Source organism: Equus asinus, chromosome 20, assembly GCF_041296235.1.
Source record: "Equus asinus isolate D_3611 breed Donkey chromosome 20, EquAss-T2T_v2, whole genome shotgun sequence".
Classification (NCBI taxonomy): domain Eukaryota; kingdom Metazoa; phylum Chordata; class Mammalia; order Perissodactyla; family Equidae; genus Equus; species Equus asinus.
This window is the reverse complement of record NC_091809.1, coordinates 69,858,309-69,883,184: the sequence shown is the minus strand read 5'-3', so window position 1 is coordinate 69,883,184 and position 24,876 is coordinate 69,858,309.

Genomic DNA, 24,876 nt, shown 5'->3' with positions numbered 1-24,876 from the left:
GAGATTTCCCCAAAGAAGATAGATGGATGTTCAACAGGCATATGAAAAGATGCTCAACATCATTAGCTATGAGGGAAATGCAAATCAAAACTACAATGAAGTATCACCTCACTCCAGTCAGAATGGCTATAATTAGCAAGACAGGAAACAACAAATGTTGGAGAGGATGTGGAGAGAAGGGACCCCTTGTTCACTGCTGGTGGCAGTGCAAACTGGTGCAGCCACTATGGAAAGCAGTATGGAGTATCCTCAGAAAATTAAGGACAGATCTACCATATGATCCAGCTATTCCACTGCTGGGTATTTATCCAAAGAACTTGAAAACACAAAGGGATAAAGATATTTGCACCCCTATGTTCATTGCAGCATTATACACAAGAGCCAAGACTTGGTGCCCATCAAGGGATGAATGGATAAAGAAGATGTGGTATTTATACACGATGGACTACTACTCAGCCATAAGAAATGATGAAATCCCACCATTTGTGACAACATGGATGGACCTTGAGGGTATTATGCTGAGTGAAGTAAGTCAGAGGGAGAAAGTCAAATACCATATGATCTCACTCATGAGTAGAAGATAAAAACAACAACAAACAAACAAAACAAGTATAACTTTGGAGATTGGATTGGTGGTTATCACAGGGAAAGGGGGAAGGGGGGAGGGCAAAAGGGGTGATTGGGCTCAGATGTGAGGGGATGGACTATAATTACTTTTTGGTTGGTGAACATGATGTAATCTACACAGAATTTGAAATATATTATGATGTACATCTGAAAATAAATAAATTTAAAAAAACACAAATATCAAATGAGCAAGGACTCATTTGGTGGTTCATGTTTGTATTTTCACAAGTGTATGTGAATATATGTTCACTTAAATAGCCACATATTTAAGTACATGTGAAGTTGTGAAAAAAGGGGAATGGTAGGGAGAACAAAATCAGGTTAATTAGAGTGATTTCAAACAACTACATTAAGAAAATTTAATGGAACATCAAAAAGTTAGTGAAAGAAGATATAAAGAAGCAATAGTTTAATGACATCTGCATGGATTAATAATTAAATTTGCTGAGGCATAGACATCAAAGTATATAATATAAACTATTCCTAAACATTGTGGCATATAGCAGACACTCAGTATTTATTGAAAGAATCAAGACTTCGGCTTCAGTATATAGCTACATTTAATATATGGCAAGGTTGTATTTTAATTTATGTGGAAATACTGAATTGTTGAATAAATGTTGGCACAAATGGAAAAAAAAGTGCTATCCAGTACAAAATATAATGTGAGCCACAAATGCAAATCACATGTGTAATTTTATGTTTTCTATTATCCGCACTATAGAAGTAAAAAAAAAAAAACTGGTAAGATTAACTTCAATAATCATTTAGTCCAAATATGTCCAAAATATAATTTCAATATGTAATCAATAAAAAATTTTTATCAAGATATTTTAAATTTAAATCTTCAGAACCTGCTATGTATTTTACACTTGTAGCATGCTCATTTGTGACTAATCAAATGTCAAGTGCTTATTAGCTATTATATGGCTGGTAATTAGATATTATCTGGTTGGTGGCTGCCATATTGGACAGTGCAGCTCTATAGTCTGCCTTTTTGCTATCTTTGTGCATGACGTCGTTTCATGGTTTTCATCTCATCCACAGGCTTTCAGTCTCTCTGTCTCTCCCTCCTCAAACTTGAAGAAGTCACAACTGTTTCAAAATGATTGCTTCGAAAAGAAGTCCTAAGATGGACTCTGGACATTGCATATTACAGCCTAGATGTTCAAGCTATCAAGCTATTGTAGCAAAAATGTTGCAATCTGTTATTCTAGGCAATACAATTGAGACTTGAGTTTCCTTCAACCTTATGCCAGTATTACCCTAGATTCTTTCATTCGTTTAAAAAATATATTGGGATTTCCACTTCTGGCCAAGATGGAGTAATAGGGGACAGATTAATGCTACCGCTTCAAACAACCAAAACTGAAATGGTTTGCAAGAACACTGGATATTTGGCAAAAATGAAAGCAATCCCTTACAGATGAGAGACGAATGAGTTCTGCAATGTCATGAGTTTCCGGGCAGTGACGCTGGGAGACAGCATCCAGGTGGAGCTCATTGACTCCCTGAGTTGAGTAGACAGAGCTAAGAGTCCAGATAGAAGAAGGTGGCTAGAGTTCTCAGGACAGAGAAAAGAGAGCAGTACAGAGAGAAAGAGCTCTGGAGATCTGCAGAGGGTTCTCCTCAAATATTCCGCTAAGTATTGACCAACTCATGCATGTGAGGAAACTATACAAGGTCTGAGTAAGAACCAATCAGACACTGTTATTAGAGGTAACAGCGCCTAGTATTTAAACAGGTCTGGGACAAGTATCTGTTCCAAACAGACTCAAAAACCTCATGATTCATGGGGCACTGAGGAGAGAACACAGAAGGTTCTTGCCTCAGAATGAGAAGACTGTAAGCCTAGACTAACTGCTGTCCTCCTTCCACCTTATAGAGATTAAAAGCAAGACCTATAAGGATCAGACCCTTTCCCACCACCTTAAGTGACAAAGATCTTAAATGTTTATAGGAATACAAAATATCTGTCCCCCAAGAATGAAAATTCTTAATGTCTGGCATCCAATCAAAAATTATGCAGCAAGTTTTACTGAATTAACTTATTAGTTCTGATAGTTTTTTTTTTTTCCTGTGGAGTCTTTAGGGTTTTCTACGTATAAGATCATATCATCTGCAAACAGGGACAATTTTACTTCTTCCTTCCCAATTTAGGTGTCTTTTATTGCTTTGTCTTGCCAAATTGCCCTGCCTAAGACTTCCAGTATCATATTGAGTAGAAATGAAGTGGGCATCTTTGCCTTGTTCCTGATCTTAGAGGAAAAGCTTTCAGGTTTCACCATTGAGTAGAACATTAGCTGTGGGCGTTTCATATATGGTCTTTATTATGTTGAGATGTTTTCCTTCTGCTTCTAGTTTGTTGAGAGTTTTTATTATGAAAGAGTACAGAATCTTGTCAAATGCTTTTCTGCACCTATTGAGACATTCATGTCATTTTTATATTTTACGCTGTTAATGTGGTGTATCACATCAATTGATTTTCGTATGCTGAGCCATCCTTGCACTCCAGAGATAAATACCTCTCAGTCATGGTGTATGATCCTTTTAACGTGCTGTTGTATTAGATTGTTATTATTTTATTTGAGGATTTTTCCATCTATATTATTCAGGGATATTGGCTTGTAGTTTTCTTTTTTGTGGTGTCTTTGGTTTGATATTTGGACAAATATAGAAATATGTAATTGGAGGAAAATCCGTGTGATAAATACATAATAGTCTAATGAGGATCTTCTCAAATGGGATTATTTGAGTGTTGTTTTCAAGATGTAAATCAGTCTTCAAAGATACTCAATGCAACTAAATTATGCCGATTTCCTATGCTTATTTTATGATACAATATTTAATTTGTAGGAAATATATATTGTATGTAATTTCATTGTAATTTGAAATTAATATCTACTTATAACTTTTAAGGATTGATCTAAACATAAGTGGAATTTACATTTGTATGAATTTCATATTTATGTTTTATTAATCTTTTTACAAGAAATTCATAGTTCTAATCATTATATTTATTTTTTTATCGAGTTTGCTCATTTTTCCCTATGACTTTTACTAATTGTAAAGATTATAAAGTTCTTAATTAAGATCTTAACACAGAGCACTGCAACTTGTGACAAGTCACTTCATCAAAATAGGCCTCAGTTTCTTCAGACAATACTATCATCTCTGAGATTCCTTCCAGGGCTTAGCCTCATTTGGGAATACTTTGCAATATAGCTTGACTTTAAATTTCTCTAGAAACTTCCTGATTTGGAATCTACAATAAAATTGAAAACCCAGCACAAACCACGTTGAAATCATTTGCCAGGATTCATAGGTGCCCGGACCATCAGAGGCGGGACAATTTTGAATAGGTCGTCACATGTAGTTTTTTGTCTCTATTTTGGCTATATCCATCAATGCATATTATTTTGAAGTCATTGGATAAAGTGGCAATCTTTCCTCATTTCTCAAAGCAGATTCCAATAATTTTGTTACAGTGCTATAAAATAAAGCACAATATTTTATTAAAATATTTAAAAAAAAAACACTCAGCAAGCAAAATGTAAGAAAACAAAACCCACAATCAGGAGAAAAATCAGTCAGTCAAAACCATTCCAGAACTACTCGGATGTTAGAATTAGATGATGAGGGTATTAAACTAGTTATTTAGCAGTATTACATACTGTGAAAAAGTTAAGCAAAGGTACACAAGATAGAAAAAAGATACAAAACAAATTTTGGAGATGAAGACTAAAATTTGTGAACTGAAAAATACACTATTCAAAATAATGATAGGAATAGACATTACAGGAATTAAATATTAGTAAACTTAAAGACATAGCAATAGAAATCATCCAAAATGAAACACAGAAAGAAATGGAATTTAAAAAAAGAAAGAAAGAAAGGAGCATCAGTAAGAGATAGGACAACTTCAAGTGGCCTAATATATGTGACACTGGAGTCCCAGATGGCAAGGATAGAGAGGAGGGAGAGGACTGTAAATTATTTTCAGAAACAGTGAAAACTTTCTTTCCAAATTCAACGAAAACGATAAACCAGCAGATCCAAGAAGTTCAATGAACCCTCATCAAAACAAACATGCCGGAAATATCACCCAGACTTATCATACTGAAAATGCTCAAAGCAACAGATAAAATCTTAAAAGCAGCCAGAGAAAAATGACAAGTTACATACATGACCGTGAAATAGAACTCAGAAAACTTGAGAGAAACAAAATCTTTTGTATTTACCCCATCACTTTTTTACTCTTTTCGTTGTTATTTCTTCCTTCATCATGTTCCAAGATTCTTTCTTTTGTCACATGCTTTCTGTTTAGAGAACTTCCTTTAGTCATTCTTTTTGGGTAGATATGTGGGTGACAAAATCTCTTGTTTTCCTTTGTCTGAGAACGTCTTGATTTCCACTGAAGAATGTGTTTTTCTGGATATAAATTTGGATTAACAGCACTTGAAAAATGTTGTGACACATTATAGGTTTAATTCACTCTTCTTTCACTACTTTCTTAATTTGGAAGCTTAGGTCATTGGTTTTATGCATTTCTTCTTTAGTAACATAGACATTTAAAGCTATAAATTTCCCTTTAACATTACCATAGCTGATAACTTTAAACTTTAACATATTGCATATTTTTTGCCTTTTAATTTAAAACATTTTTTCTTTTACTTGAGGAAGATTAGCCCTGAGCTAACACCCATGCCAATCTTCCTCCACTTTGTATGTGGGATGCCTCCACAGCAGGGCTGATGAGTGGAGTAGGTCTGCACCTGGGATCCTAACCTGTGAACCTGGGTCACAAAGTCGAGGTCGCAGAACTTTAACCACTCAGCCATGAGCCGGCCCCTTAAAAACATTTCTTATTTGTCCCTGTGACTTCTTCTTTGATCTATATCTTGGATAGATGTGTAGGGCTTAATTTTCCATATATTTTGGGATTTCTGGATATCTTAAGAGTTGCTAATTATCAATAAACACCATTGTGATCAGAAAACATACACTACATTGTCATTTGAAAAATTTTGGACTTATTTTATTATCTAGTGTACAGTCTATCTTGTAAATGTTCTAAAGGGTAATTGAAAAGAATATGTGTCACTTGGATTTCTCTGAATTTTCAAGCTTTCAGAGTCACTGCCTTATATTGCTCAAGACCTAACATGTCTCAGGGTCGTTCTCTGAGATCCTCTGTCTTGCCCCTAGTCTTCGGCTGGTTTCAGTCTGGTACTTGGAGATGGTCCTCCCTGCCTCAAAGGAAGCACTTTCAGCTCTTGGTTTAGTCCCTCCTGAGGGTGCTACTCACACGGGCTCAGTATAGTATAGGTAAAGACAGTTCTTTTCCTGTGTGAAAGAATTAGTAGGTAAGTGAAGACTTACTTTATGGCTTAAGCGTGTTGAATTTCCATAATTTCATTTGTTATTCCACTTATGCTTTTGATTAGTGATGGAGTTGCATTCTCTTGGAACTTGCTGCATTTTAATGAGAAGTGAATGTTCTCTACTTGAATATCTTTTATGATTCCACTCTAATTTATACGTTCTAAGAAGCCATCTGTCTGTATCTTCAGGCATAGTCAATTGCTCATTACTATACCTCTATGGTAACACTCGGAAACATAAGTTAATGATTTACTCACATGTTTGTCTCCTTCACTTAACTGCAGGCTCATCTAGGTTAGGCTCTGTATTTATTCATCTTTTTAACCATAGTGTCTAACATAGTGTGTGGAGCATCTATTATGCTTAAAAAAAATTTTTTTTGGCAAAGTGGTATTTAACAAATAGTAGTATGACTGCCAGTGTCCTAGAAAACTGCCCTGCTGCAATCAAACTTGGAAAACATTGACACATCTAGTGACTGTACTTTGCTTGTGAGAGAAAGAAATAATTACTGAATTTATGCTAATGTTGGACCATTAGGTAATAGACTTCTTAATGAGCTTAAGTTTTTTGAGTCTCTTTTTTAAAAAAAGGGGTCATTACGAGATTTTTGAAACCCTTGATACAAGATCTTTCAGTGACTTTGAATATTGCCTCAGGCTAAGCAACTAACCTTCAACTCTTCATTTGTAAGTTGGAGCTAATAAAATGTGCTTTGGCTAATGTTTGCAGAGCATCTCAGAGACTGCAAAGTTAAAGGAGTTTGATGACATAGAAAATGTTACAAAAGTTTTAAAATACTTTTTCCCTCTCTTTACCTCTTCCGTGCACACTTTTTTTGTTGTTGTTCATTTTGCTTGTGAAGTATCAAGTGTTTCCCTCTTTCCTTCTAGGAACGACCTTATGACAGGGCGGTGGTGAAAGACTAGGCTATTTTGACCTTTCTAGGCTCTTCCTGGAGGGTTCATACGTGCTGTTCAGCATAGCCATCAAAACGTTAACTTATTACTTGAGTTCTTAATGAAATGTAGTTCTTACTGACAGCAATTTAACATCAACCAATTTTTCTTGTTTCTCAACTACAGAGACTAATCCTGTCTGTGAGTTCAACAACTTTACCAAGTAATTTCAGTTCAGTCTTTTACTCTAGTTTTATTTATTGTAAATCTTCCCAGTTCGTGAGACCAACTCTCAACTTTGTTTTCATGTTCCAGGAACTCGATTTCTGCCCTGTTCTTTTGATTTTCATTATATTATTTATTCTGAGTAACAGTTGTTTCCAAAAGAAATCCTGTCTAATTTTTGACACTGTGCCTCAAGAACAAAAATCTTATCCCTAAACCATAACTCTAAGTTTCTGACCTCAACATTTTTTTTTTTTTGAGGAAGATTAGCCCTGAGCTAACTACCGCCAATCCTCCTCTTTTTGCTGAGGAAGCCTGGCCCTGAGCTAACATCTGTGCCCATCTTCCTCTATTTTATACGTGGGACGCCTACGACAGCATAGCATTTGCCAAGCAGCGCCATGTCCGCACCCAGGATCTGAACCGGCAAACCCGGGGCTGCAGAGAAGCGGAAGGTACGAACTTAATCACTGTGCCACTGGGCCGGCCCCTGCCCTCAACATTTCTTGCAAGATGTCTCAGGTATTCATACTTGGAGAAGATTTTTTCTTTTTTAATGACTCACATAGGACATTTTAAAGTAAGTCACTTGGCCACATATTTGATATTTGTCCTAGTTTTCTCAACTACTGTGTACTTGTGAAGAGAGTTTCCTTAGAGCTTAAAAGAACAAACAAAATAAAACATAAATAAAACAAAACATGACAACTGACTGTAGCCCTATGAAAGTAATTGAGAGTGTACAAAAATTTTGATGGCTTAGAAAACGATGTCTGTGAGATGGGTTTCTTTTTCACATATTATCATTTGTTAACTTTTATAAAGAGGAAATGCTAACTTTTCTGTGTAATGCCTGGTCCTCAGATACTAAACTACTCTAATTCTTATTGAAAAACAGTTATTTCAAATAAATATTAAACATTTCTAACTCTCTAAAAATCACAAAATATATACATTTCCAAGAGAAGAATTAGCAGAAACAGATAAAATATGGTTTTCTGACAAAATATTCTATAAATGAGGCAGAAGCTTTGTCAGTTCTTATTTTCTGGCATTCCCACTTTCCAAGAATAGAATTCAGATAAGAACACACATTTGATAATTGTTCATAACATTTGAATAGCAGTTTACAGTTTACAGATCACTTTCCTCAATTTGTTAGCCATTGAACTTCTATGCCATGAATGAGAGTATAAATAGAAATCTTAAATTACTTTAAAAAATGATTTCGTCAACAGCAACAATCCTAATTTACAGTGGATGAAATAGAAGTTTCATCAAAAGAGGTTAAATGAAATTATGACCTTACTAAAGGACAAAAAAACAATTAAAAGATAATATTTGTAATATTGCTAATTAACTTCTCCTTGATGCCCAAAGAGAACCACATACCAAGAGGAAGCTTTACTTTCACTGCAACAAATGAGATTGTTCAAGCTCAAAATAATTATTCTGTAGAAAACTGTTGCACAGTATTAGAGATTCGTATGATAGAATGAAACGATATTAGGAAACATAACAAAATATATAAAGGAAATAAGATATCTGAAACAAGATTGAATAAAAAATAAAATGTAGTTAAAATAGATAAGATATGGTTTTAAGTGTATATTTTTTTTTTTTTTTTAAGATTTTATTTTTTCCTTTTTCTCCCCAAAGCCCCCCGGTACATAGTTGTGTATTCTTCGTTGTTCCTCTAGTTGTGGCATGTGGGACGCTGCCTCAGTGTGGTCTGACGAGCAGTGCCACGTCCGCGCCCAGGATTCCAACCGACGAAACACTGGGCCGCCTGCAGCGGAGCGCGCGAACGTAACCACTCGGCCACGGGGCCAGCCCCTTAAGTGTATATTTCTTTAGAAATATAGTTGAATCCAGCATAGATCCTCAGATGTAGCATTAGAGGGCATTAAATACAATGGCGCCAATGTTTGCATTCTTAGATTAAGCAGACTTTATCCTCATAATAACTAAGTTTTTTTCCGTGGCTATTTAGGCTTCTAGAAGTAAGTAATCCAATATCTTGAATATTCTAATGAGTATTCAATTACATGTTCAATATTATAATAATTTATAAAATTATAATAATTTATATTATGAATGCTTATATTGAAGTTTGGATACTTTTCTTATGCCCTTTAATGAATTTTTGGAGCTTATAAGTTCAGATTCAGTTTTCCAAAAACAATTAAAAATTTAAATTTAAGTTTTGGCTGGGATGTGATAGTACAACACTGAAAATACCGTTGCCTTAAGATGTGTGTGTCCGATTTCCTTTCTGTTATGCAATTTTTGCTCTTGCTTCTTCAAATTCACTGAAGTGTGATCTCTTTTATGATACTTTTCCTAAAAAGAATAACTTTGCTGCAAATTACACCATTAGAACCAAATCAAGAATTTTCACAAAATTGTAAGGGCTTCGTTTATAAAGTTTACACTGCATGTTGTCTCTCAGTAGGACTACGTGATTTGCAAAATGACCCTGTCCAATGCCATAGATTTTTTTAGGTGAATAAAGAATAAAACTGCTTTTGTGGTAGACATAGTAATGGACCCCCAAACATGTTCCATACCAATCCCCAAAAACTGTGAATATGTTAGGTTACACGGCAAAGGGGAATTAAGATCCTAATCAGCCAGCCTTGAAAGAGAGAGATTATCCTGGATTATCTGGGTGGGCCTATTGGAATCACAAGGGACCTTATAAGTGTATGAGGGAGAGAAAAGGGAACTAGAGAGATGGTGACACTAGAGGGACTCGGCTGACATAGCTAGTTTAAGGATGGAAGAATGGAGCCAGGAGCCAAGGAATGTGGGCAGCCTCTAGAAGCTGGAAAAAGCAATGAAATGGATTCCCCTCTAGAACTTCCAGAAGGTTGCACCCCTGCCTGCTGACATCTTGGTCTTAGCCCAGCGAGATTCGCTTCGGACCTTGAGATCTGTAAGACAATAAATTTGTGTTGTTCCAAGTCACTAAGTTTGTGGTAATTTGTTATGCAGCCATAGGAAACTATTACAGAAGTTAAGCTACATCTTGTCTTTGATTACAACAACCTAAATTGCAAGAAGATCCTGACTGATGCCCTAAATTTTTTAAGTAAGTTAAAAAAAATGATGTAGTAACTACGAATTTAGCCATAATTTAGTAATTAAGTTTCAATGCTGCCATAAGCCTATAAAAATGTTTCAAAATATCAAGAAGATAAATATAATCAAGAAATCACCAATATCTCTGGTCAACTGACTGTTTCTCAGAATGGTATTTTCTTCTTTCCACAACCTAGGGGCTCCATAGGACGCAAATGAGAAGAAATGGCTGTGCTTCAGTATTTCAAAAATATAACATGATTTGCTTAATTATAAAAAAAGATTTACTTTTTAGTGGCATTCTATCACTTTATATTGTGGTCTTGCTTTACTTAATTCATGTTTTCAATAAACTGTTCTATAGGAATATGCCTTTTCATGGGGCTGGCCCAGTGGTGTAGTGGTTAAGTTTGTACATTCTGCTTCAAAGCCCCAGGGTTTGCTGGTTCAGATCCCAGGTGCAGACCTACACACCACTCATCAAGCCAAGCTGTGGTGGCATTCCATGTACAAAATGGGGGAAGATTGGCACAGATGTTAGCTCAGCAACAGTCTTCCTCAAGCAAAAAGAGGAAGATTGGAAACTGATGTTAGCTTAGGGCCAATCTTCCTCACCAAAAATAAAAGAAAGAAAGGAAAGAATATGCCTTTTCCCTTAAATTCTTTTTATATAAGGAAGATTGTTCGCTTTTATTTTTTGGAACTTTTAAAACTATGTTGGCTTAAATATTGAGCAGTTGTTTCTTTCCATCTTATTCTGACATGATATGAGTAGCTAGTCTATGCAAAACTTGTATTTCCTCAGATGCAACTTAGATGACTTCTCTATGCTTGACTTTTCATCTTCTGTGAGAACCATTTCCCTTCCCTTCTGAGCTACAATTTGAATCCTGAGTATTTCACAACACACCCTTTTCACACAGCCTGAAAGCACAGGTATGTAAGGAGGAAGAAAGTACACACAAACTTGAGGCTGTGTTAGAGTCTGTGCTGTATGTTCACGGTGTATTTCTCCTCTTCTGTAATTTTATTAATTGGGATGTAGCTCCTCTCCTTCTTCCTCTGTCTCCTTCTACTTCTACGTCTATCCATAATGACATACATTCTAAGAATTTTCTATTGCTTGCATCAGACATTACTCCATGTTGTCTTAGGTATTTCTCAGAAAGCGTTTCCAATCACCCCAGATGAAATGGAAAACGTAAATGCCACCCTTGTCCCTATGTCAGTAGCCCATGAGAATTCTTCCTGTCCCTCATACATTGACTCCCTTCCTAACTTCTTTTTTTCACAGACTTCTAGGTGTTCTCAGTTGAGGAAATAGTACCACCTCCCTAGGAGGATTTTTGGAAATTTTGGGGGGCACTTCTGATTTTCTCAATGACTGTGATGCTACTGGCATTTAGTAACCAAAGCCCAGGGATTCAAAACGTCTTATGATGTTCTAGACAGTTTTGCATAGCAAAAAAGCATTCTACAAAAAATGATAATAGCATCCTTGCTCGGAAACTCTGAAATGAGTGCTTCCTTTTCTTTTTTTTTTGTACTTAATATCTATTTATTTTGAAGATAATTAGCTCTGTGTTGGTATGATTTCAGCCTTTTCTTTCAGATTTCCTCTAAAGTGGAGAAGGGCTGCCTCTGCTGAGACTGAGGCGGTAGGAGTTTGAGTTTGAAGGTCTTTCTGAGGCTTTCTGTGAGCTCCCTAGTCAAGTCCTTGGTAAACTTCTTTCCAATTTAGAGAGTTTTATTGAACAATTTTAGGATTGTGTCTACACAACTTCTTTCTTTTATAATGCTTCCGTGAGGATGAGTAGGAAGTCTGCCTGAGCTTTCTAAATCTGTTTGACAAAGCTGCCAGTTTATGCCCATTTCTTTGGGAAAAGTCTGCTTGTGATTTTTCCTTCTAATTTCAACTATGGGTTTTCAGTGGATCTTTGGGAAGAGAATTTCTCTAGTCCTGACTCCCTCTTCCTTCTTTATCCAGAACAGTGCTCCCTAATCGGACTGTGTGCAGCGATGGAAATGTCCTATATTCTGTAATTCTCAATACAGTAGATGATAAACACATGCAGCTCTTGAGCACTTAAAAAGTGGTTAGTGTAACTGAGGGACTGAATTTTTAATTTTAATTAATTCATATTTAAAAATCCACATGTGGCTAATGGCTACAATATTAAACAGTAGAAACTTGAGGTCAGAATTCTTCCCAGCACAGCACTCTGGGAAGCTACTGTAAATCAAGTGATATTTGCACATGAGATAAACTCTAGCTGCTATGCTTAAACTAGACTGTATCTTTCTCAAGAGTGGAGACGTTATCTTATTCTTCTGTACCTTTTTAAGTGTATGTGCTGCTTACAGTACATGACATCTTGCAAGAACCTCAGAGATCATTTTTTGAGTGAATGATTCCACATGTACTAGGCAATTAAAAATTTAACATAAAAAACTTTATCAAAAAGCTGTATTTTATCACAAAGGAGCATACTTTAACCTGCATTACTTGTCAGTTTTAAAGATTGTTGAATTCTCTCTCTTTTGTTTCTGCCTTCTTCCTCTGAATTTCTCCCTTCACCTGATCCCATTTGGATTCAATGGAAGGAGTTCGGGGAACTTATTGAAGACATAAACCAATAGTTCTCAAAGTGTTGTCACAGACTAGTAGTATAAATGTGACCTAAGAAATTGTTATACATTCAAATTCTCAAGCCAGACCCCAAGACTACTGAAGTATAAACTTTAGGGGTAGGGCCCAACAATCATTCTTTTAACAAGTCCTTCAAGTTATTCTCTGATACACACTCTTGACCCAACTATTGCCCTGAATAAGAAAAAAATATGAAAAACTGGAGCAAATACAAGCAAGTTGAAGCAAAGTGTTTTATAAAAAACAATTTCCCAATTTTTCATTAATTTAGCACATACTTACTGCTATGGGGCTGACTATGCTCCAGGAGGTCATGGGCTCAGCAGTTCCTTATCTCCTCTAAGTGGCTGAAGGGAACCTATTTTGCCACTTCAGAGCAAATGCTCCTAGTCCAATTGCATGGTTCTAGAAATACTGTATTGCTTAATTAATCTTCTATTATTCTCTTCTTTAAAAGGTGAAAACAAATAATTTGTCCAAGTTTCCTTTGCTTCTCTACATAATCATAATGTGATCATACTTTGCATCTCAATTTGAATTGGTAGTAGAATTCTTATGCTTCTCATACTATTTTAATCAATAATACAGACATTATACATCTAAGTTGTCACAGTGCCTATCGCACTAGTTTATCCTGAAACCAAAATAAATTTTGCTCGAAACCCTCCACACAATCACACTTTTGCTTCTTTACATTATTCTCTCTCATTCTTAATTTCCCCTTTCTCTTTCTTTGTATCTCTGATCCATTCAAGACAAGAGGATATTGCATGAGCTATCTTTTTTCTGCTTTTCTTACACTGGGGCCTACGATGATCAAATAAAAAATATCTGTTACTTTCTTTAGTTCCTAGGAATCCATTTCTCATTTCCTCTCATTATTTCACTGAGATCTAATGGTTTATTTTCTCTGTTTTTTTCTAATCGCTTCAGGCCTAAAAGCAGCATTCTGCAAGTTAAGAGATTTCAAGCAATGGAAAAGAGTAGTAAGAATAGAAAAAAAGGGTCCTATATTGAGATAAATATGTGCAACATCAAGTATAGTTCTTGGCACACAGTCAACATTCAATAAATGTCAATTTCCTTCCTTTCCTTGACCTTAAGCAGAAAGCATTTTGTAGAGCATATCAGTGGAATGCATTTATATTCATGGAGAGTCATATCTCCTCAATTTCCTGCATTAGCAAAGATTTGTTCAATAGCAATTAGTCTCAGAAATAGGTAAGGCAATAGAAATACAATTGAAGAATTGCTGTGGTTCAGTCAGAATATTTGGTACTTTACATAGTTGCAGCCAGTAAGACACAGACCTTGCCATAAAAGAGATGAGGGCAAGATGCATTTGGTACTGGACAAAGAATGCCAGAGTAGGAAAGAGGACTGAACAAGATAGAGAAGCCCCCCTGTGAGCAGCCAATGGTCCATCTTATCAATCTAGGATAAGACACCATATTCAAAGGAACCCAATTAAGGACAAAAGTACACAACAGCAGGATTTCTAGGTGGCAGTCTTTCTTGGGCAAAATTAGGGTAGTTTAGTTATAGATTAAGAGGATGCATCGCAGTGAATTCCAGGGACTCTCAACATGAGAACATTTCAGGGAAGGGATCTAGCTTGAATCACTCTTGTCTCAGCTGGAAACTAATCTAGAAACCAGGAATCAGGAACATAGGCAAAAGGACATTAAAACAGACTTACCCCTTACACAATGAATCACAACTAGGGAACCTAAAACTCGGTGGGGCTCATCTAGCACACCAGTCATTTCAGACTGCTTTTCATTCCAGTCTCCTTTTGCTAGTACAAGAATTGCACTAACTTTACCACCAGGTATGTTTCTTATCAATGCAGGTGATTGACAAAAATGAGTCTTCTGGTAGCTCATGAAAAAAGGACCAGATTGGGAGCACCATCAGTGTTGCTGGCAAAGAGTTTCATAATACCCTGGAGCAGTGGTTATCAAACTTTAGTGCACATCAGCGCTACCGAGCTTCTTAAAACAGAAACTTCTGGAATCCAGTTCTAGAATATCTGATTCAGTAGGTTTGGGGAATGACCTGGGAATCTGCATGTCTAAGAAGCTCTCAAGTAGTGTTACCAGATTTAGCAAATAAAAATGCAGTTAAAATTGAATTTTAGATGAATAAAAATAACTTTCTAAATATATTTCATGCACTATTTAGGACACGTTTATACTAAAAAGTTATTCACTGTTTCTATGAATTCAGATTTAACTGGGTAGCCTGTACTTATCTGGCAACCTTATTTCCATGTCATATTGTTGCCACTGTTCTTGGGATCACACTTGGAGAACCATTGTTGTAGTGGTTAAGTGCTTGTAGTTCCATTTAGAACCCTCCACAGCTTTATTCTTGTAAGTTATTTATAAAGCAATGCACACACATGTATCAAAAGATTTTAAAATGGAAGTTTTGGTTGAGGCATCAATCGACAATTAGTACCACATTTCAAGACACACTGGACCATAAGCAGTAGTTATAAAGAAAATTCTTGAAACAGAGTTCTCTACTATTTACTCCTTTTCAATCTTCAGTCACTTGGAGTGTACATAAATACTCAATATTGAAAATCCAGTGACAATTTTTATAGAAGTTTTCTTTGGAGAGAGATTGTCATGAATCCTACTAACCACTCCAAGAGGGAAATGTGAAGCATTTACCTCCAATCCAAAGGCATGATAAGAAGACTTTCAAGAAAAAGGACTCAAAGAGCATCTTGGGGTAGGATTTTGGGTACGCCCAAGTGTATTTGTCTTATTACATGCATAATAAGAGTAATGAATTGAAGTAGTGACTTGAAGTGACCATATTGTGTTTTATTTCATAAGATGAACCAGACAAGTCCTGAGGCTGCCAAAATTTTTATCTAGAGTCAATGAAAGGAATAGTTATCCTAAATAAACAAACTTAAGTGAGAGTGCAAAAATAGAAATAAAGTTGATTTTAGTGTTAAATCTCAAGCATTGTTACTATTCAATGCAATGGTTCCATATATTAACTGGGTCAGCTCTGTTTGTGCGTTTATTCTTTAACTCGTATATATAGGCCTACTCAGCCCAGATATCTAGCTGATATAGTTCATTCTACAATGTATATCGGGATTTTCTAAAGTAATTATTTTCTGTTGGCGTTAAGAAATCTTGAGCGGAATTAACTTGTTTAAACATTGTTAAGAAGAGAAAACTTTCTAGCCCTGCCAGTGCTCTGTCTGCCAACAGATTCACCTTCCCCACACGCCATTTTTGCCTTCAGCACCTTCCTGCTCTTCACATTCTTGGTCATTGTATGATATTTTTAAAATTAACTTTATTGTTTATAAGAGTTAAGGATTTACAGAAAATTTGCAAAGATAGTACACAGTTTCTGTATACTCAGAACCTAGTTTCCCCCATTATAAACAACATATATTAGTATGATACATTTGTCACAATTAATGAGCAATATTTATATATTATTATTAGCTAAACTCCGTACATTATTCAGATTTTCTTAATTTTTACCTAATGTCTTTTTCTGTTCCAAATTCCCACCAGGATCCCACATTACATTTAGCCATCCCATCTCCTTCAGCAACCTACTCTTGGATGCAATATTTTCTTAGACTTATCTTGTTTTTGGTGATCTTGACAGTTTTGAGGATTATTAGTCAGATATTTTTTAAAAATCTCTCTCTTGGAACATATCTGATATTTTTAGCATGATTAGGTGTTTGAGGAGGAGGACTACAGAGGCAAAGTGCCATTTTGATCACATCATGTCAAGGTTACCTACTGTAACTGTAGGTTAGCACTGTTAATGTTGACCTTCCTCACCTCTCTGAGCTAGTGCTTGTCAGATTTCTGCACAGCAAAGTTACTCTTTCCCCTCTTCCATCCTTGTCTTCACTAGTAATTTGTATGTAGGCTTTCTGTCGAATACAGATTACAGTGTGTGGTAGCTGAGTGCTTCTTTTACAAACCCTATTGTGTGTGAAAGTGACTGAGCCTGGCATAGGTGTTAAATGACTCATTAACCTAAATCCATCATGACTTCAAAGGATCCTTTTAGAACTCTGGTGTACTGAGTGGGATCTTACAAGGTGAGAGGCTTTTTTCTGTAGGTTAAGAGAAGCATTCCTGTATTCTGTAAAAATGTGCTCTAGGTCATATCCTGTGACCCAATCCATAGTATGGAGACTGAAGACTTTAATAGTGATTTTACTCATATGGTAGTTTGCCAAGAGTTTTTCTGTATTTAAAAGTAAAATCGATCTTCTGATATTAATTGCTACCCTAGAGAGTGTTTAATTAGCATTGCTTTTAGTAGCTCATGCCTCTGGCCCACTGTTGGTGTGTTCCTAATTCTTACTTCTAAATAATTTAAACACTAACCTGAATGCTGAGTAGAGCATATTAGCTGCTGTTATTTATAATGAACAACCTTAAGGACATTTCACACTAGCAAACATGTTCCCTCCCTTCTTGAGTTACAAGTAACATTTGGTTTATTTCATTTTTCAAAAATTTCTAATATCTTTCCTATGCCGTCTCACCCTAAAAGCAGGCGATAACCTTATAATTTATTGGAATTAGCAATATACTTCAGGGACAAAGCACTAGCTAGTAATGAAGGTGAAACAGCAAAGTTTAATTGTTAAAAATGGATGAATATTTAAAGCCTTAACACAAATCCAGAAGATAGAAATCCACAAAATTAAAGAAGAAAATCAATTTTTGAGTGGACTGAACTACATTCCAAGATGAATTGTCTAGAAATTTATTATAGTGATTTTTACACTAATAGAACTTGTATTAAATGATCTTACAAATTTAAGAATTAGACTGTCTAGATTCTTTATAAAGGTAATTTAATGTTGAGAAAAGTCATTCTATGGATTGCCTCAAAGCAAGTGCTTATTGAGTTTGTCTGCTAATTTTCTCACCCAGTTTAGCAATTTTGGGTTTGGGGGCTATCTTCAGAGAAGAAGAAAAAGCTATTTAATGATATCAGATTTAGTCTTATTTGCCTAAGGCAAGATGTTTTATAATCATCTCTAATTAGGAGTGAGGAGGGTGCTGGATTAGTTTAAGCAGAATTTAAAGATGCTAAATGGAGTTCCTGTCCTTTTTTCTTACACTACATTAAATACTGTAAGTTCTTTTTTTCCTTTCTTTTATTTTTGGAAAAGAGAAAAGAATAGAATAGAGGGGAAAAAAATAAAAATGTGGTATAAATCATGAATGTAAAATATGAGCCAAATTACAATGGGACAAAATGTTGATCTTCACTACGTAGGTTTCTCTAATGAGTAACTCATAGAAATTACAATATATTGCTGATCACTTATTAGTTACTTTCTAGATCACGCTTTCCTGTCTGCAATTGCATGTTTGCATATTATTGAAGGCTGAAATGATTATCTACTCCCAAATGTATACTCAATATTTTTCAGTGTGTGTAATGTGTGTGTGTGTGTGTGTGTGTGTGAGAGAGAGAGAGACTTCTCTTGGTCAAAAATATCCTGAGAATGTATGTTTAATCTCTGAGCATTTGCTTGAAATAAATTATGATTCTACCTGTGCCCTAGATTATTCTCCATAGATCCTTTAACTATTATCAAACCCTAGATAGAATATTGATGTCAAATAGTTTAAAATAACATTGATGATCCTAGAATTCTGTTCTATATGTACGAAACATTCAACATCTATAAACACTCAACAAATATTTATTGAAACTTCCTATGTAGCAAGCACCACACTAGATGTGGAGGTATAAGGGGGAGTATTCTAAACAGCGTCTCCAGGAGTATGCAGTGACTAGGAGAGAAAATGAAACGCAAGTTATTGTGAGACCTGTGACAGAGAAATTAAATTTATCTAGATAGAGAAGTAAGTCACAGGAAAAATGATCCTTGAGGAAGGAACATTTACACTGAGAAAGCAAAAGTAAAAATAATTCGCCAGGAGAGGGGATGAATGGAATAGGGTCGTGGTTTAGATCTAGGTAGAATAAATAATTCCCCAAAGCAAGAAGATAAACATATGGTCCAAAACAAAAATGGTGGTTTGGAAATTAGGAATGTAGTCAAAGGGATAGTTCTAAAAGTTGTAATTTCTTCTAAAACCATTTCAATCTCTATTAAAAAAAGGGGGGGTGCTAAACAAGGCAAAGGTAACTTTTTTTCGAGTGTATAGTTTGTGATCTGTAATATGTGATGTGCTGTTAAAATTTTAGTCCTCAAAAACATCCTTAATAGGTCGATCTTAAACACATGTTTCAGCGGAGGATCAGAAACTTGAAAAGTCTATTTCCAGGATCCCTCAGCTAGTAGGTGGCAGTATGGGCTGCCTGGATCTGTTTGACTCTGCTATTTATTTTCTACCCACTCTCTCACTCTTTTTCCCCTCTTCAGTCTTTAATCTACTACAACTATTTTCTGGGTTTTGTCTGATGAACTCAACACTCCTGACTCTCTGGATTTGGTGAGTCAATTTTCTCTCTCCTTTCTGCTTGCAACTCACTATCCCCTTCACAATGAGGAAAGGATAGTATAAAAAGTCTCCTAGCTGATTCATTTTAACTGAAAGGCTTTAAAGTTGATTAACACCATATGATCATGGAGGAGCAGAACAAGCATTAAAGTAGTTTAGTAAGTGAAGGCAGAAGATTTTCCCAGCGCCCCATCTGTCTGAGATCATTTGATTTATTCCAACCTGGAGGGATACCTTCACACTAGATGATCTTAAGGATCAAGGGTTTGTCTCAATATTCCAATTCTCCCCATATTCATTTCAATTTTTTTAGGAGAAAAAATGTGAGCAAATATCAGAGATACGGTGACATTCAATTGCTTGTGTGTGTTTTTAGCTTTCCAGAATGCTAGAGGGTAAGTTCTTTAACGTCCCCTCTTCAGTTTTTGAGGAAAGAGAGGAAGTTCTTTTATCTCCATAAGACTTCTCCACCAAAACATGTTATTGATGCAACTGCTACCTGCCAATTAAAGTGAGTTTTATTGTCACATTTGTCAGTCAAAATGAGCTCCACTAAGAACGGTTGAATAATTATTGCTTTCTATGGAAACAAAATTGTAAAAGAAAAAAATCAAGTCTCACACTTTTCACTGCATGATTTAGAAGCGATGGATGTTCTATAGACTCCAAGTTGACCAGCACACAATTAAGAATACTAATTAATTATAATATTTATTTTTGTTCCATGTGTGGTTACCCTAATTGCTTGTGGGAGTTTAGAAACATTTTATTTTTTAGATTTTATATCAGCCTTAAGAAAGAAGGACATCCGCCATCTGTAAGAACATGGATGAGTCTTGAGAACATTATACTAAGCGAAATAAACCAGTCACAGATAAGCCAGAACAAATAACCTTGATTCCACTTTAAAAAGATATGTAAAATAATCAAACTCATAGACTAGAATAGTGTTTTCCAGGGGTTGGGGGAAGGGAAAATGAGGAGTTACTGTTCTTGTGGGTATGAAGTTTGAGTTATGCGAGATGAATAAATTCTAGAGATCTGTTGTACAACATAATGCCTATAGTTTGTGATACTGTATTGTACACTTAAAAATTTGTTATGAGGGTCGATCTCACGTTAAGTGTTATCGCCACAATAAAAAATATTTTGTATGCTCAATTTGGTATGGAATTTTCTTTATTGCAAACTGTAAAAAAAACACAAATTATGTTGAGTTTGGAAAATAAAGAGAAAGAATGGAGAAGAGTTCCTGTTAAAATTTTCTCAACCTATACTTGGAAAGAAAGTTTTGGGTTCAAGCTGGTTCAGGCAGTACAGAGTACAAGAGTTGTGATTTAACACTTTTAAGAAAATTTCCATACTGAAGTGGAAATAGAAAAATCTCTCTATACAGTAGTTTAATTTCAGTTTCTACAATAGAGACATGAAGTTAATTCTGAGTCAGTTTAGAGGTCTATGACAATTAAAGAATAAGAAATTGTAAGTAAATGTCTCAAGCATAAAAATAAAATTATAAAGGCAAGAGTATGTAAGTTTCTAAGCAGCATAAACAGCAAATATTTTGAACTCTTTTCTCACTGGACTTATCTGAAAGGACTAATTATAAACATTATTTTCTTTCTCTTTTCTTATCTGGATGGAAATAAAATGATTATATATGGAAATGTCCTTCACAGTGCTAGTTTTCTATATGCGTTGAAAATATTATAAGCTTAAAATCAGATATGTGATCAGATAAATTTTTTCCATGTATAAACTAATTAGTCTAAAAAGTCTTAAAAATGTATAGAAATTAAATCACTTTAGTTATGCATTTAACAGAGTGGTTTAATTTAAAAGAATAAAATTCCAGAAAAGCAAGACTGTCCCATAAGAGCCCATAGCTGCGGCTGCCATTGTTGTTATGGAATGATCCCCTGAAGAATAAGTTTCAGCCCTCTGTTCAATCTTATTTTACTTTTGTTAGGCAATGGGCCTTGTGTCCCTTCTCTTGGGAGACACAGCTTAAATAAATTCTTGCTATTAGAAGATTTCCTTTAATGTGACTCCTGTTGGCAAGTGGACTCCCCTTCTAGTCTGAATCTGGCTCTTACTCATTGATGCCTAATAGAGGTGTGATTTTCAGAAAAGATAATTTAGCTGTGGTTAGAGGGCAAAAAGTAAAACTGCCAAATAGCACACTCAAGAGTAGTTCTCATGAAATTTTTAGAGCAGGCAATTCTAGCCACCAGACAGTTCAATGAAAGTGAGACCCTGATACACTGAGCAATGTTTTGAAACACACACCATGGAAATACTTAAAACCTTTTCGTCAGCTATGACAAAAGATCCAGTTACACTGCTATTTATGTATTGTATTTATGATTGACATCCTATAAGTTTTTTCCATATATAATCGTTGCCTTGGTTAATAACTATTAATGTGTACCATTACTACCGGACTAATCTCTGTCTGTGAAACTAGCCAGCCAGTCTGTCTCAGGCCTTCATACTCTTCCTGGAAGCTTTTTCTTTTTTTTAATTTCTGTGAGGATCTCTCATAAATTAAAACCATACTTAGAACAAAAGCACAGATAAATAAAATGACTGAAAATTCAGACTAGCTTCTATTACTGAGCCCTTCTTAAAGGACAAGCACATTTTATAATTGATCTTGAATTTTTATTGTAAAGATATAAGAAAGATATCAATCCTTCCAATTTTCTTGTTAAGGAAACTGATTCTCAACAAGGCTAGCAAGCACGCCCAGGAGTACACAGCCAGGGCACGGGAGAGCTGAGATATGGCTCTAAAGTCTGTATTCTCTCTGTTAGTCACAGGATCTCTTTTTAATAATAAATCGTTATTTGGTGGCAGCAGGAAACACATAGGTGGCAACCAGTTCCTTAATTATAGTTCTCTATTAAACACAAAGCATCATGAAATAACATTCTTTCCTCTTTAAGAATGCAATAGGAAGAAAATAAGCCACTGGAATTTGAGGCTTTCTTCTCTAAGCTTCAGTTTTTCATCTGTAAGATAGAGATAAATGCCTACCTCCCAGGGCTGTTATAAGGGAGATATATGTACCTGCTTCTCCCAGTGCCTGGCACACAAAACAGTAACCCATACGCTTGAGATGTGCTCTAGCCTAATGTTTAATAATACAGCACTGCTTAGATCTGAATCCTAACTCTGCTACCTATTACCTCGGTATCTTTATGCAACCTACTTGACCTTTCTGTATCTCAGCTTTCTTGTCTGTTAAATAGATTTAATAGTAGCAACTATTGGATGGGGTTGAGATCAGGAGAAAAGGAGTTTGTAAGGGTAAAGTTCATAGATGAGTTCTTTGCCCATCATAAGGGCACAAAATGTTAGCTATTAATAAATGATCACTGTTATTAAATCTGGCTGTTTTTATCCTGCTCTTTCACAGTGCCAAGTACTTCTTCTGCTTCCTCCTCCTCCTCTCTCTCTTCCTTCTCCTCCTCCTCTTCCTTTCTTCTTCTTTGTAATAAGGCTTATATACTATGTATTTGTCTGTTTGTTTTCTTTATTTGTCTTTGCCCCCCTCCATTTCCTTTCAAAAGTGAGTTGCTTGGTTTTCTCCCAGGGTATTCTGTTATGTTTCTCATCTGTGCAGACTGGTTTTGAAGATCTGCACTAACAGGCCAAGCAAGATAAAGGACTGGCCTCACTGGAAAGACAACCATGCTCTACAGATAGCATAAATCCTTAAGAGCTGCTTATGGAGTCCAGAATCGGTCTCATTTCCTACATTTCTTCTCAGTTGATTTGAAATAAGCTTTTCTCTCCAAAAAAAAATAGATTCTCAGCATTTGACAAATTCTTGAAAAAGAAAACCCCACCACAATGTAAACCTTCACATGGATTTGCTACTGTTCAATTAAAAGAAACAATGGGAATGTGGAGAGACTTCCTTTAACTTCCCCAAGACTTCTCAAATAGCATTTTAAAAAAAGACATATTTTCATTGTTCAGCATGCTTATACCTTCCTTTCCATTCCTTCATATTGGCAGTTTCGTCCATTATACTTTTGTTACCGAACCTGAAGTGAGTTCTCTCACCTGTTGCGCAGCAAGCCAATCTCTGACACCGGGTGTGGTGGAAGAAAGTAGGAATTTTATTTTTGCACAGTGCTGAGCAAGGAGAGAGGGCAGCTAACGCTCAAATCCCAAACTCCCTGAAAAGCTAAAAGGAAGGGTTTTTATTTGGGGTTTTAGGTAGGGGAGGGGGAGCATATGGCCTTGCTGGCCGGAGCTTTCCCACCAGTCTGTCTTTGGTCTTGAGATACTTGCAGAGAGGAGGGAGCTCATGACCTTGCTGGTCAACAGCTTTCCCACCAGCCCGTATCTCTTTGTGGGAGGAGATAGTCCAGGTGCTTGTCCTTGGCGGTGTCTGTCTCCATGGACGATAGTGGATCCTTGAGCCAGGAAGCCAGAGAGTAAGCAGGGAATGAGTGTTTTGGTTTTAACCCCATATGTGCTGGGTATAATGTGGGGAAACTGATATCAGGGTCGATATCACTTTGGTGAATTTTTGTAGAATAAAACATATGTTACTATCTCTATGAGGCATTAATAGACAGCAAGTTTAATGTTTGCTGCCACACAGAAAAATGATTTTCTTTCTTTTTTTCAGTATGGGAGAATAACTGGAATAATTAGAAAGCATTTTAATATAATACATAAACCCCAGTGTAAGCAAGGTCTGGTTTTCTATAATGCAAGTTCTCAGCGTTGAGATCATAACAGAAGCTAGTGGCACAAATGTAGAGCTTCTCTCCGAACTTCTTTTTCCTCCACTAAAGCGACATGGAATTAGATTCTTTCACTAATTAGAAGGAAGATCTGTAGTTAAGCAAAATCAAAACCAAGTAAACTGCCCAGTCTTTAGGCAATTCGTATGGCTCAAATTCTGCTTTCCTTTGAAGAAAAAAAATGGAAGAGTCTTGCTACATTTATGCTATGCAATAAAATTCTTAGATTAGCTTTAAACATCTATCAATTAATAGTTGGGAAATGATTTTTCCCTTTAAAATTATCTTAAATTTAAGTTGGTGTTTCCCATTTCGTCATACGTCTCTAACGTAGATTTCAAACATCTTGTACTAAGCCATGTGAGTGAAATAAATTATATTTTAGAAGCAACTAGTTAGCTATGCTAGCAGAGAGGCAGCATTTATTTTTTAAGAAGGCTACGTTAAAGCTAATCTGCAATGCATATAGAGTCAATAATACTATAGCAGCTGTTGTAAAAATGAATCGTAAAGTCAACATCACATGTGACACTCTTATTTGAATGCTTAAAAGGAGTTGTAGTTTGGGAGGCAGAAATTAATATGATTTGTTTATGGTTACTTTATAAAAGACATTTATTTAAGGGGCATTTGATAATAATTATTGTACTTGTCATCTTGAATAAAGGCTGGGAGTCTTGAATTAATTATATTTTGATGCATTTAGAAGAGTCTCATGTGAGATATATTGACTACGTTTGCTGCTA